Raw genomic sequence first — 13,635 nt, forward strand, 5'->3', positions numbered from 1 at the left:
TGTTGATGCTGAGCATGATGACGATGGCACCGATGTTGAAGATGTCGATGATGACGACGACGACGACGACAGTGATGTTCATTATGATGACGACGATATTGAAGTTCGTGATGATGGTGATGATGGTGGTGATGATGTTAGTGATGATGATGATGCGCGTTATGGCACACGGTCTTAGTAAAGGGCTGTGCTGGAGCACGTGACCACGCACGTGCTATTGTGACGTAACGATTAATCGAGTCACATCGATTATTGCGGTCACATCTTCCCGCGCGTGGATAATTAAATTCAGCAGATGGTTCTGCCGATTCCGCATACAGCATTCGGCATTACACATACAGTACCGCACAAGAGAAATCACGATTATGATCGACACCTTGCATCGTGAAACGTCATGGGCGGAGGATGGGCGGCCCACACGACCGTCTACTGCAGCTCGCCACTGACGTTAGCCGTGGTCGAGAATTGAACTCAGGCGACGCCGCGTGCACCGGTGGAGTGGGCTCACCAATGAGTCGCCGTGTCGCTAATGGGCGGTTCAAGCGAGACGTGAGCGGCGGGTTGAGTTGGGTCGTCGCGTGCGAGTGGTGAACGGGGTGGTAGCATGGGTGGGGTGTCTTGTGTGTGGTGGGTGGGGTGTCTTGGGTGTGGTGGGTGGGGTGTCTTGTGTGTGGGGTGTCTTGTGTGTGGTGGGTGGGGTGTCTTGTGTGTGGTGGGTGGGGTGTCTTGTGTGTGGTGGGTGGGGTGTCTTGTGTGTGGTGGGTGGGGTATCTTGTGTGTGGTGGGTGGGGTGTCTTGTGTGTGGTGGATGGGGTGTCTTGTGTGTGGTGGGTGGGGTGTCTTGTGTGTGGTGGGTGGGGTGTCTTGTGTGTGGTGGGTGGGGTGTCTTGTGTGTGGTGGGGTGTCTTGTGTGTGGTGGGTGGGGTGTCTTGTGTGTGGTGGGTGGGGTGTCTTGTGTGTGGTGGGGTGTCTTGTGTGTGGTGGGTGGGGTGTCTTGTGTGTGGTGGGTGGGGTGTCTTGTGTGGTGGGTGGGATGTCTTGTGTGTGGTGGGTGGGGTGTCTTGTGTGTGGTGGGTGGGGTGTCTTGTGTGTGGTGGGTGGTGGGTGGGGTGTCTCGTGTGTGGTGGGTGGGGTGTCTTGTGTGTGGTGGGTGGGGTGTCTTGTGTGTGGTGGGTTGGGTGTCTTGTGTGTGGTGGGTGGGGTGTCTTGTGTGTGGTGGGTGGGGTGTCTTGTGTGTGGTGGGTGGGGTGTCTTGTGTGTGGTGGGTGGGGTGTCTTGTGTGTGGTGGGTGGGGCTGGTTGGGTGGTGATTGACGGTGGGTGGATGGGTGAGTGACTGTGTGTGTGTGGTGATTGTGGTGGTGGGCTGGGTGTGATGTGTGTTGGCTGGGTGTGATGCTGGATGAGTGGCTGGGTGTGTGCGCGTGTTGTGATTGGGGTTGGTGGGCTTGGTGGGGGTGAGGGTGGTGGTGGGGGTGGTGGGGGTGGTGGGGGTGGTGGTGGTTTCTCAGTGATTGATGGCGCTATTACGTTGCGCTCTTGTAAGTGTGACCGCGCGGATTACAATGCATATGCTTAGGATAAAATCCACTTAACCAAAACGGAGCGTGACGCCGCGCCTGTATTAGCGAGTCCCACCCCCCTGCCCCCCCCGCCCCCCCCAATTGGCGTGACAAATAAAGAGCGCCGTGAATGATGGCGAGGGATACTAAAATGAAATGAAATAACACGAGACGGCAGGAGGGAAGGAAGGAAGGAATGAATGAGCACGAGGAGGAGGAGGCAGGGAGGGGATATTTTTTATTTTTGTAACTTGCATCATGCCGCCGGTCGCGGTAACACGAACGGGGGGAGAGAGCCTCGGCCCCTCGCGGTCCACATCCGACACCCGCGGACTTCGTTTCGTTATTTCGGTTAGCAGCGTGGCCACGCGCGTGGCCACGATTCGCGATCGAATGATCGATTCGACAATCGATGATGACGGGTTAGATCGCGTAGATATGAAATGTGTCGTTAACCCACCACCACCCGACACAGCCGATTAGTGAGGTCCGTCGCGTAAACTACGTTAGCACACCGGTGTGTTGGAGAGTAAACCCACAACGTTTAAAATTGGAGTCCATTTCCTTCGTTGTCTGCCTATCTCCTTTGTGACGTTGGTTGTTTGCATCGTGACGTCATTGACATAGATGTGACGCGCGTGCGGGACTCGCGTCCATCGGAAATATTCGGTGCATTATCATCGTGCCCCCCTCCCTAAATAATCGATTCCGATCGACTAATCGATACATTTATTAAGATTGTGATGCGTTGAATGATTCGTATTCCAAATCTATTCAACTCAGAGAACGAGCGATTAACGGACCAAAATTTACTATTTAAATCGAACAATTTTAAACTGGCTTAAAGTTCGAGATCTCGTTTTAAACTGTCGAGGTAAGAACAGTAAATGTATAAATGTAATTATATATAAATATGTACGAAATATAACTTCTGTATTTACCCTATATATTTATACTCATGATGTGCTCTTTAGGGGTTGGGTTGTTGAGAGTTTGCTACCAAAAATATCCTGCTGGCAAAAAAAAGTGTTTCCAAGGCAGGTGCTTATAATTGTTCAATATAAAATATGTATATTTTTTTAGTTATAACGTTTTATTTTATGTCGATAGACGAGTCTTTTGTTTCGTGTGTTATTTATTTTAAATAATAACCTTTTATATGCATGTATGTATGCACAGTTTTTTTAAAAATCATAAATCAGATAATGAGTAGACAAACCATTAATATGGATAACATAACTGATACAAAATTTAATGAAAATATGTTTCATATCTGACTCATGCACAATTGTTCTACGTCAGAGGTACTGCCAATGAAACGCCAGTAAACCCTTCAAAAGGACTATTGCCCGAAACGTCAGACTAAACGCCGCTAAAAAACTGCCAAAACGTGCAATTTAAAAGTTTGTGATAATGCAGAGGATAGCGTGGACACGTGACTTGGACGCTCATCATCATCATCAATCACCAGCCATGTTCAGTCCACTGATGGATGAAGGCCTTCTCACGCCGTCGCCAAACATCCAGTGCTGCTTACAATCCATCGATCTCGCTCCTCCACGCGAGCTGATCTCATAGCTCCATTTCCCACGTGGTCGTACTCTCGGGCGCGTCTCCCTCCTCTGGCTGCCATTCCGTCACCAGTCTCGCCCATCGGAACGTGCCTGGACATCCGTGAAAAGAGAGCTTTATAGCTCACCGGGTTCCTCCAGCATCAATAAAGATGATCATTCTGATTCTCAGTATCAGTGTCATTTTTCACATCACGTGTACTATTGTCATTGTTGTTGTTATTATTATTATTTAACTCAGGGCTGATGATGTTGGCGAGTTAAGCTCACTCCCTCCCTCATGCCACGCATGCCCCGTGCCATATGCCAGCCATCTCGTGTGCACGCGATGTGTGTACGTGTGTGTACGTGTGTTTGTGTGTGCACGTGGGGAGCGGTAGGTAGTGTCGTGGTTAGCGCGCTGCGCCATGAAACCCGGCGACCCGAGTTCGATTCCCGCTCACGGTCAACACCAGTGACGATCATCTGAACCGGTCATGGGCCTCCACTAGGTCGACTCAGCCTTTACAATTAGTATCTGGTGTGGTGTGCAAATACCACCACTCGGAGGACAAAGGCGATCGAGGGTGGTGTTGGCCGTGCCGGCCTTCATAATTCTTCGCTAATAGCACTTGCCCTAACTGTTGAATATGGGAGATATTTGCATTTGTGTCTGTACGTGAGATAAACGAGTGCAGCACGTGCTGGAAAGAAGATGGACTGATGTGGTACAGGAGGATGTGGACCTGAGTGGACTTGCCGATGACGGGTACCAGCCGTGTCAAGATCGGCTTCTGTGGAGGAGGCTGATCTTGGACGCTACTGGGCAACGGAGGGCGGAGGAGCGACGCTCACAACAACGGACGGTTCGCCGGGCGATTAAAACGCAGTAAGTTGGCACAGTGTGGAGCACATGTGGTGCATTTGCCAGTTAATCTCAGTCAGCCAGCCCATTACACCCGGGGTTTTTTTCTTTCCCCGAGACCTCCTGCCAGCTGCGAGCCTTCCAACACTCCACGTGGCCTCAACGTGCACCTAGCCTGGCGCAAGCGCCCTGGTGACGTCGCATCCACTCAGTGGCGGTGGTTTGTCGCTTTTATACCGGAGTGCATTCAATTTGCGTGCGCGCTTGTGTGTACCCATTTGAGCGCCGTGACCGAGCAACCGAAAAACGAAACCACCACAAGGCAGCCTCGTCTTCGCCAGAGCTCCCCCCACTTCACTCCTCCCTCCACATCATCAAACAAAAAACAAACCCACGTGGCATAGGGACGGAAGCGAAAGCGGGTCATTCGATTCGCTGGGCGCGGGGTTGCCCCCATGCCAACGGGAACAGCTTTCACGCTGTAATCATGACAAACGATGCGCCGTTAGCGAGCGCTTAGCGGTGGATAGGCTGCCACGCGCAACGGCAGCCGCATTCATTCCGCACATTCGCGCCGCCCGCCGCTAACAGCCCCTCGCCTCGCTCGCGAATTAAGTCGTCAGGAGGTAATGATGATAAATGGCGCATTAAGGCGACTACAAGGAAGTCAATTTATGCGTTGATCTATTTTAATAGTTCTCAAATAACACTTTGAATAGCGAGGTCAGCGCTCCAATCAATGCGCGTGTCCGCCCACCCCGGCTGAGTTAAAGGTCTCGTCGGTTGGGCCCGGTATAAACACCCCCCCCCACTTCAACATCCCCCCCCCCCACTTATACCCCCCCCACCCACTACCCTCTACGTATACACCGCCCCCACCCCCACTCCACCACCTGCTACTAACACACCGCCCACTAATACCCCCCCCCCACCACATCTACACAGCCCCAACCCCCTGAACCAGCCCCCCACTTCTACACCGCCCCGCTCCCTACCCCTATAAACACCCCTCCTGCAATTCCCCCCTGCCTCCCTCTCCTCACTTAAATAAATAAATAAATGCCCCCCTTCACCCTTCCGTGTCCCCCTTCACCCTTCGCCCCCCCCCTCTACTTCCATCTCTCCGCACACCCCCGTGGTTGTCGCACGTGGGTGAAGGTAGACCCCCCCCCCTCCCGTACACCGCTCCACTCACCCAGGTAACCCCGCAGCCACCACCACCACCCCTCCCTTACATCCGCGCTGCTAATGCGGACCGACGTTTACCCCAGCGGGCTGCTTTAAGCGAAGATTGAAAAAAAATGTGTGGCTGCTGCTGCTCCATATCACGCATATGAAATGCTTCTTGGATAACTTAGTTCAAATTAACAGCTCGCTGTGTGTATGTGTGCACGCGCGGCTTCATATTATTATTACTGTGTGTGTGTGTACGGAATATGATTGATGAACTGGCTAAAACGGTAGCCAATTTAGGAAGAAGTGATTGGACGATATCGCAATACGGCGCTGGTGTAGACACGATGCATGTGTGCGTGTGTGATGCTCGCTAACAGTCCTTGCGTCACCAAGAGTGTGTTAAGAAGGCTGTACGGGTGGGAACTTTGCATTTGTGGTGGTGCAGTGTAGCGTGTAGCGCACTGGCCACCCCAGTTAAATTCCTGATCGCGGCCAACATCAGAGACAAATATGTGAACCGGTACCGGGCTTCCTCTGGCTTGTCTCAAGCCTTAAACGAGTAGCTGGTGAGATGTGTGACCATATTTGCATTGGAGAGACAAAGGCGGCCGGGCGTGGCGCTGGCCACCCGCCCCCTCGTGTGCCGTCCCGGCCTTCGTAGACGGTACTCGCTCACAGCACCTGGCCCCAACTCTCTGTTAAAGACGACGCAGGGGATCTTTGTGTGCGCATAGATGCGCGCGTATGTGTCAGTTAACCTTTAACTGCCGGCTCTGCCTCGTGCCAGCGAGCCCTGGACACTTCGCGTGGTCTCAAGTTGCGCAGGTGCCGCGGGTGAGGTCACCGTCACGTTCGCGGCGAATGACGAGTTTCGTTGGTGTTGTACATTTGGGGAGCGGTGACGCAGGGGTTTGCGCACCGACTACGATACGGTGGAGAGTAATGTCGCATGCGATTCGGGATACTTCCCCTAAGGTCAACTCGGCCTTAAATTGCTTCCTGGTGCGGTGTTTAATCTTGATTATTGGGGAGACAAATGCGGTCAGGCGTGGGGCCAGCCACAGTACTTTAATAGGTGCTCACTGACAATAGCCTACACGGATACAGAGGGACTGCCTATATACATGTGTATGCGCGTGCGCGTGTGTAGCACGTGTGTGCGTGCGTGTGTGTGGCACGTGTGTGCGTGTGTGTGGCACGTGTGTGCGTGTGTGTAGCACGTGTGTGCGTGTGTGTAGCACGTGTGTGCGTGTGTGTAGCACGTGTGTGCGTGTGTGTAGCACGTGTGTGCGTGTGTGTAGCACGTGTGTGCGTGTGTGTAGCGGTGGTGTAGCGGTTAGCGCGCTGCGCTACGAACCTGGCGATCCGGGTTCGATTCCCGCTCACGGTCAACACCCATTGACGATTATCTGGGCAGGTCCTAGACCTCCCCTAGGTCGACTCAGCCTCAAATGAGTACCTGGTGCGATGTGTAGACATCGTCACTAGGGAGACAAAAGCGGCCGGGCGTGGTGTTGGCCACCCACCCCCTCGTGTGCCGTGCCGGCCTTGATAGGTGCTCGCTAACAGCACTTGTCCCTAGAGTCTGTTACAGGTTATACGGGGGATCTTTGTCTTTGTAGCACGTGTGTGCGTGTGCCTGCCTTGCTGACCTTAGCAGGCTGATACAACAGCCTGCTGTGGAGGCTATAAGTGGCTCTTTGTCTTTGTAAATGAGTGCGTTTGTGACTAAAATATATAAAGGGCTTAATGAGTTTAATTTCGCTATTTGGTCATTCGGAACATTCATTAATCGTTGCCGTTAGTAACGCGCGCGTGAGAATCAGGGCCACTTTTACGCATTAACGTGCGCGTCATTGTCCCAATTATTCACACAAACTTATTGTGATGTGAGGCGTGTGTGTCTTTGTACGCACCAACGCGCGGAGGAGCGGTGGCGCAGTGGTTAGGGCACGAATGATGAACGACCATAAAATAACGGCTGACATCAGTGACGAATATCTGAAGCAGTCCTGGGACGTTCCCTAAATCGACTGAGCCTTAACTGAGCACCTCGTGCGGTGTACAAACATCAGCACTGGGGGGTCTGGCGTGATGGTGGCTACCCACGCACTAACGTATACCGTCTTGGGCTTAGCAGAAGATGCTCGCTCACAGCGCCTGCCCGCCAGCAACTCGAGCATCTTTGTCCCTGTGCACAAACATACATATACATTCGTTACAATTTAATAATGCACACCAAACCTACTTCAAGATTGAAGGCTTTCCCAAGCCGTGTCTACCATGGGGCTTGTTTAGATCCATGGTCGACACGGGGGAAGGGAGGTAGGGAAGGGGGGGTTGCCGTGACCGGGAATTGAACCCAGGTTTGTACCGCAATGCGCTTACCATTACGCTATCGCTTCACCCATACAGAACACACACACACACGCGCGCACATATACAACCGCACACACGCACAACAATTACATCCGTGTGGGCGTATTTAGTGGGGGTATATTTTAACTTTTAATATTCTAACCCCTTCGTAAACTAGAACAACATTCCGGCGCTCATAATAGCATTGCCATCCTAAGTGCCCTTCGTATGAAATTATGCGCGCGCGGGAAAAAAAGAGAGCCGAGAGGAGGGGGGGGGAAGCAATGGTAGGGGTGGGTTTGGGGGCGGATGGAGAGGGGGTGGGTCGTGGGGGGGCTTCGGGGAAGAAAGGTGATGTAGGGCATAAAGACAAAGATCCCCCACATAGGCTTTCACCGACTGTAGGGGCAAGTGCTGTTAGCGAGCACCTATGAAGGCCGACACTGCACACGCTGGGGTGGTTTGGTCAGCACCACGCCCGGCCGCCTTTGTCTCCCCCCTGGCGATGTTAATTTACACACTGCACCAGGTACTAATTTAAGGCTGAGTCGACCTAGGGAAGACCCAGGACCGGTTCAGATAATCGCTACCGGTGTTTGCCTTTAAGCGGGAATGAAACTCGGGTCGCCGGGTTCGTAGGGCAGCACGCTAACCGCTACGCTACCGCTCCCCACGCAGCCACACGTACGTACTAACACACGCACACAGACACACGTAAACACACACACACACGCGCGTCTGTCTGTCTGTTGCATCGCGTGTGCGGAGGAGTGGCTTAATGAAGTGGCTGCCAGCGGCTTTAGCCAAGATTAATTGCATCTCGCGCCTGTTCTGTTTGGTTTGTATTAAACGAGGTATTATGAACACATTAAAGTGCCTCTAATTAGCTATTTAATCCTGGAAATTCGCCATTGCACTCGCGGGCTTACGAGGCGCTCCGCTAACTGCGTTCGCCCTCCTCCACTCGCGCTTATCCCGCGGAGGGAACTTCGGGGCTCGTTAAAGGTTGGCGCATTTATTTAAGGGTACATGATACGCGCATTTATCGCTCGGCAGCAATAAAAGTAAATTGGATGGTTTTTCGGGACGCCTGCCGGAACGATTATACTTATTTAGACTCTACTGATGTTGCTAATTGCTTTTATGCAAATGCGGGCGAGATGAGCCAGATGACTTTTGCAATGTGATTCGTTTAATAACCATCTCGCCAGTTTTGCCTAATATCATTTTAGGATAATGGCTGCAATTTGCTGTTGTTTCAATCAGCTTACGCGCGGGCTGCATCCGTCTCCCGCCACCCGTCGCATCACACCGCCGGAGAATTCCGACGTTGTTTGTTGTTACTGCTATTTTGAGGCGAGCGAAGGACGGGGATGAGCGCGGTGCGTGGTAGTCTAAGCGGGTCGCGCGTTGCGCTACGAATCCGGCGACCCGAGTTGATTCCCGCCTACGACCAACAAACACCGCGGGTCCTGGGACGCCCACTAGGTGAACTCAGCCTCAAATTAGTATCTGGTGCGATGTATTAACAAATATTTGTTTTTTTTTTGTATTAACATAGCTCGCACCAGGTACTCTCCCCGCTTGGGAGACAAAGGCGGCCGGGCGTGGTGCTGGACAGCCACCCCCTCGTGCGCCACGCCGGCCTTCATAGGTGCTTTCTCGCGAACAGCACTTGCCCCAAAAGTCCGTCAAGGCTATACGGGTGGTCCTTTTCTTTGTCCGTCGCTGCGTGCGACGGGCGAGTGAATGTCGACAGCGCGCCAGATGCGGCGACCTCTTCCCACACCGACGATGGCCAATGCGGAATAGCCCACTGTGCTACCGCGGTTGATGCTCTGAAACTATGGACCACGCACAGTCATACCACTCACTGCCCGCTTTGATCATTTCATGTCCATGGGTCTCTATGGAAGTCTTTGTATCTTTTCGTGGGTCTAAATCTTCAGCCCATGGACCACGCTAACACCACCGCCGACTTGTATAATTCGCGAGCTAGCAGTTGTGATGTTTACTCGGGTGTGTTTATGAGTCTGTGGGTGACTTTGCATATGCTCGTCCATGTGATTATATGGGTCGTTGTGTAAGTCAATGAGAGTCTACGATTGTGTGAACCTACGTGAGTGAATCTTGATTCAAAGAAGCCTGACTCTGCTGATGAGACACTGCGTGTCGAAACCGCTCCAGAGTTTTCTTATCTTAAAGCAATTGCTGCTGAAATTATGGACTCCCACAATGACGTGCGCTTGATGGTTTGTTAAATATTTAAGGGTTTTTTTTCAATTCATGTGGACAGACGGATATGTGAAAGAGCCATATTGTTTCTTATTAATTTTGTTACGTGAGAGTACAGCCCTCTATGTGAGTCTATGGGTCTCTGTGTAACTGTGTATTACGGCAGAGAGCGTAAGAGACGCGATGCAGGGGAGTTGGAGGAGAGAGCGGAGAGAGAGAAACAGATGTGAGGCAGACGAGTTGGAGGAGAGATCAGAGAGAAAGAGACAGCACTAAAGAGACGCGGGGCAGGAGAGTTGCAGGCGAGAGCAGACGGAGAGAGCGAAAGAGATGCGAGGCATGGGAGCCGGAAGAGCAGAGAGAAAGAGAGGGAGAGAGAGAGAGCGAAGAGATATGAGAGAGAGAGGGAGAGAGAGCGAAGAGAGATGAGAGAGGGAGAGCGAAGAGAGATGAGAGAGAGAGATGAGAGAGAGAGGGAGAGCGAAGAGAGATGAGAGAGAGAGGGAGAGAGGGAGAGCAAAGATAAATGAGAGAGAGGGAGAGCGAAGAGAGATGAGAGAGAGAGAGGGAGAGCGAAGAGAGATGAGAGAGAGCGAAGAGAGATGAGAGAGAGAGAGGGAGAGCAAAGAGAGATGAGAGAGAGAGAGCGAAGAGAGATGAGAGAGGGAGAGAGAGAGAGAGGGAGAGCGAAGAGAGATGAGAGAGAGAGGGAGAGCAAAGAGAGATGAGAGAGAGAGAGAGCGAAGAGAGATGAGAGAGAGAGAGCGAAAAGAGATGAGAGAGAGAGCGAAGAGAGATGAGAGAGAGAGGGAGAGCGAAGAGAGATTAGAGAGAGAGGGAGAGCGAAGAGAGATGAGAGAGAGCGAAGAGAGATGAGAGAGAGAGAGGGAGAGCGAAGAGAGAGAGAGAGAGAGAGGTTCCCATTAAGGGGCGATGCTGGAGAATCAATAGGAGGCCCCCTTTTCTCCTTCTCTCCATTTGGGCGGTGGTCGCCCTGGGAGGTACCGGTGAATTAGCGGCGCCGTCGCCGCGCGCAAACATCCGTCAGCCGCGTCTCCCCCCGCGCCTCCGAGGCGGCCGCGTAAAGGCGCATTATGGTTCACAGTAACTTGCTTCATTACCGTCGCCTGGGTAAGGACAGGGGAGGGAGAGAGGACGGGAGAGAGAGAGAGAGAGGAGGCGGGCGCGGGGGGGATGGAGGTGGGATGGGGGAGGAGAAGAGATAGAGGGAGATAGGGAAGTGGAGAGATGGAGGGTGGAAGGATGGAGAGAAGGTGTGATGAAAAACGCGATGCCAGGAGGGAGATGCAATGTCTGGGGATATGAAACGGGGTGGTGTTGGGGGGGTATCGGGAGATCTGTAAGGGTGGAGAAAGAGAGATCGCAGAGTGGAGAGCGAGGGCGGAGGGGGGTGAGATGAAGAAGATTGAGAGACGAGGGAGTTGTAGGTGGGGAGAGAGATGAACAACGACAGACGGGAGAATGTAGAAATGTTGGGGAGCGCAGAGATGGAGACACGAGGGAGTGGGGAGAGGGAGAGAGCGACCGAGAGTGTGGACGGAGATGAGGAAGCTACCCGTCGGAGGCCGTTTGACTGTAGGAAGGGCTGCGTGTAGATGCAGCACTTGTCGTAGTTAAAAAGAAAAAAAAAGAGACTGAGCGAGAGAGAGAGCGAGAGCGACATGGAGTAGGAAGAGAGGGGGTAGAGAGGGGGGGGGGCAGAGAGGGGGGTAGAGAGAGGGAAGGGGTAAGGAGAGCAGAGCGAGAAATATTTTGTTAAATCTTTCATTTAAAGGGGGGGGGGGGAGTTACATAAAGCAAAGCATTAAAAAAAACGAAATGATGAACGAAGCAAAGTGCCGACTACACCGAGCATCTTCTGTTTTCCTCTGATCGTAAAACAAGAGATGAGGGAGTGGAGAGGGAGGGAGAGGGAGGTGGGTGGGAGAGAGAGAGAGAGATGTAAAGATGGGGTAGAGAAGAGATGGAGACGTGAGGGAGGGAGAGCCGTAGAGGGGTAGGAGGCGGGGTGGGGGTGAGCGGGCGGGGGGCAGGGAGAGAGAGAGAGGAGAGGGAGGGGAGGGGTTGAGGCGTGCCTTGATTCAACGCTCAATTACAGGCCAGCTCGGCTCCATGTCGGCTGAGGCATTGACCCAGCTCGTGTTTTACAAGCAGCGCGACAGATGTCATCAATACGGGCGCCCGTGAGCGCACTCCATCACCGTGAAACAAACCTGGACGGACGCGCGACCTCTTTGTTGCCGCTGCTGCTGCTCCTGCTGCTGCTGCTCCTGCTGCAGCTGCAGCTGCTATTGTTTTGCTTTGGGGAGAAGTGCACATCGTTTAATTTCAGCCGGAACCGTCCAGAAACGCTGGTTCTCTCAAATGTATTTGGGCATTTTTTTAAATGCCAGACCAGTGGGCTAGGCGTATAGACCCGGGTTCAGCAACCAAAATAACATTGAGAGACATTTGTTTCGAATTCGGTAACAAACAGAAAAACCCCTCAATGTTAATACGACACAGTGGCACTTCATACACAACGTGACAAAGCAGTGCTTAAAGAGCCGCACGCGGCTCTGGAGCCACGGTAAACTGTACTCCCATGGTAAACTGGACTCCCATGGTAAACTGAACTCCCATGGCAGATGGTAAACTGAACTTCCATGGCCCATGGTAAACTGGACTTCCATGGTAAACTGGACTCCCATGGCGAAATGGACTTCCATGGTAAACTGGACTCCCATGGCGAAATGGACTTCCATGGTGAACTGCACTACCATCGTAAACTGTACTCCCATGACCCATGGTAAACTGGACTTCCATGGTAAACTGGACTCTCATGGCCCATGGTAAACTGGACTCCCATGGTGAAATGGACTTCCATGGCCCATGGTAAACTGGACTCCCATGGTGAACTGGACTCCCATGGTAGACTGGACTCCCATGACCCATGGTAAACTGGATTTCCATGGTAAAGTGGATGCCTGGACTATAGAGCGAGCCGCTCGCCAATCGGAAGGTTGCGACATACAAGTCCTGGTTTACTGGGCAAGGGGGGAGGTTTGACTCAGGCCATCTTACATTTGGGGGTCGATAAAACGAGTACCATTTCCTGACGAAGTCAATAGTGGTTCTCCTATGGATAGACGCGCTCCTGTCATAGGAATGTGTACTGTCCATCACTCGCCTCAGGGCTGTAAACAAGAGATGAGAACTGATGCCTCAATGCTCATTTGAAGAGGAAATCTCTTAGACTTCGTAAAAAAATATCAAACAAACATCGTATTGTCGTGTTAATCATGTTCGTATAATAATTATAGGAACATATGTGGCGCAATAATATATGACCGTTACGTAGAGGCGTACCTTGATTGAAAACTCATGTTAGATTGAAAGCTCACTTCTTTAGAACTGCTTTTTGTGTTTAGATTGTTGCCCATCGCCCGCACACCCGATTAGCGCGGTTGGCTACGTACGGTGCGAAAGAAGTTCGACATACCGTACATACATTGTTCTCCAGTGGCAGCGCCAATAATAATCCCTGCTCCAAGCCAGCTGAGTGCAAATTATCGAGCCAGAGATTAATTCAAAACCACACGGGCAACGGAGAGAGAGCGGGGCATGAGGGTTCACTGCGGACACACACGAAACTAATCTTTTTTTAAATTTATTTTACCAGCTAATGCCCACTGAGCGATGTAGCTGTTTTCCAGAAGCGACCTGGCCACAAACGATTGGTCAACGTAGCGGCCTTTATGTGGAAATTTATAGCAGCCAGATACTCTTAACGCGTGGTTTATTTATTTATTTTAAATATGGAGAGAAAAATCCGGAGGGCCCAGAAAAAGCTTCACGCGACCACGGGGAGAACATGTAAATTCCAAAAT

General features: G+C 52.1%; 1 long non-coding RNA gene across 1 annotated transcript; it reads right to left on the reverse strand.

The window, feature by feature from the left end:
• Window positions 1–2,792: 2,792 nt before the first annotated feature.
• Window positions 2,793–7,486, reverse strand: LOC142924179 (uncharacterized). The gene is made up of 2 exons (XR_012941369.1): window positions 7,276–7,486; window positions 2,793–3,225 (listed from the first exon to the last, which is right to left on the reverse strand). It is a non-coding gene; the product is annotated as an uncharacterized LOC142924179 (long non-coding RNA).
• Window positions 7,487–13,635: the final 6,149 nt, after the last annotated feature.

The sequence above is a fragment of the Petromyzon marinus genome, chromosome 10 (assembly GCF_048934315.1).
Source record: "Petromyzon marinus isolate PM22_M1 ecotype Great Lakes invasive population chromosome 10, UKy_Petmar_22M1.pri1.0, whole genome shotgun sequence".
NCBI lineage: Eukaryota > Metazoa > Chordata > Hyperoartia > Petromyzontiformes > Petromyzontidae > Petromyzon > Petromyzon marinus.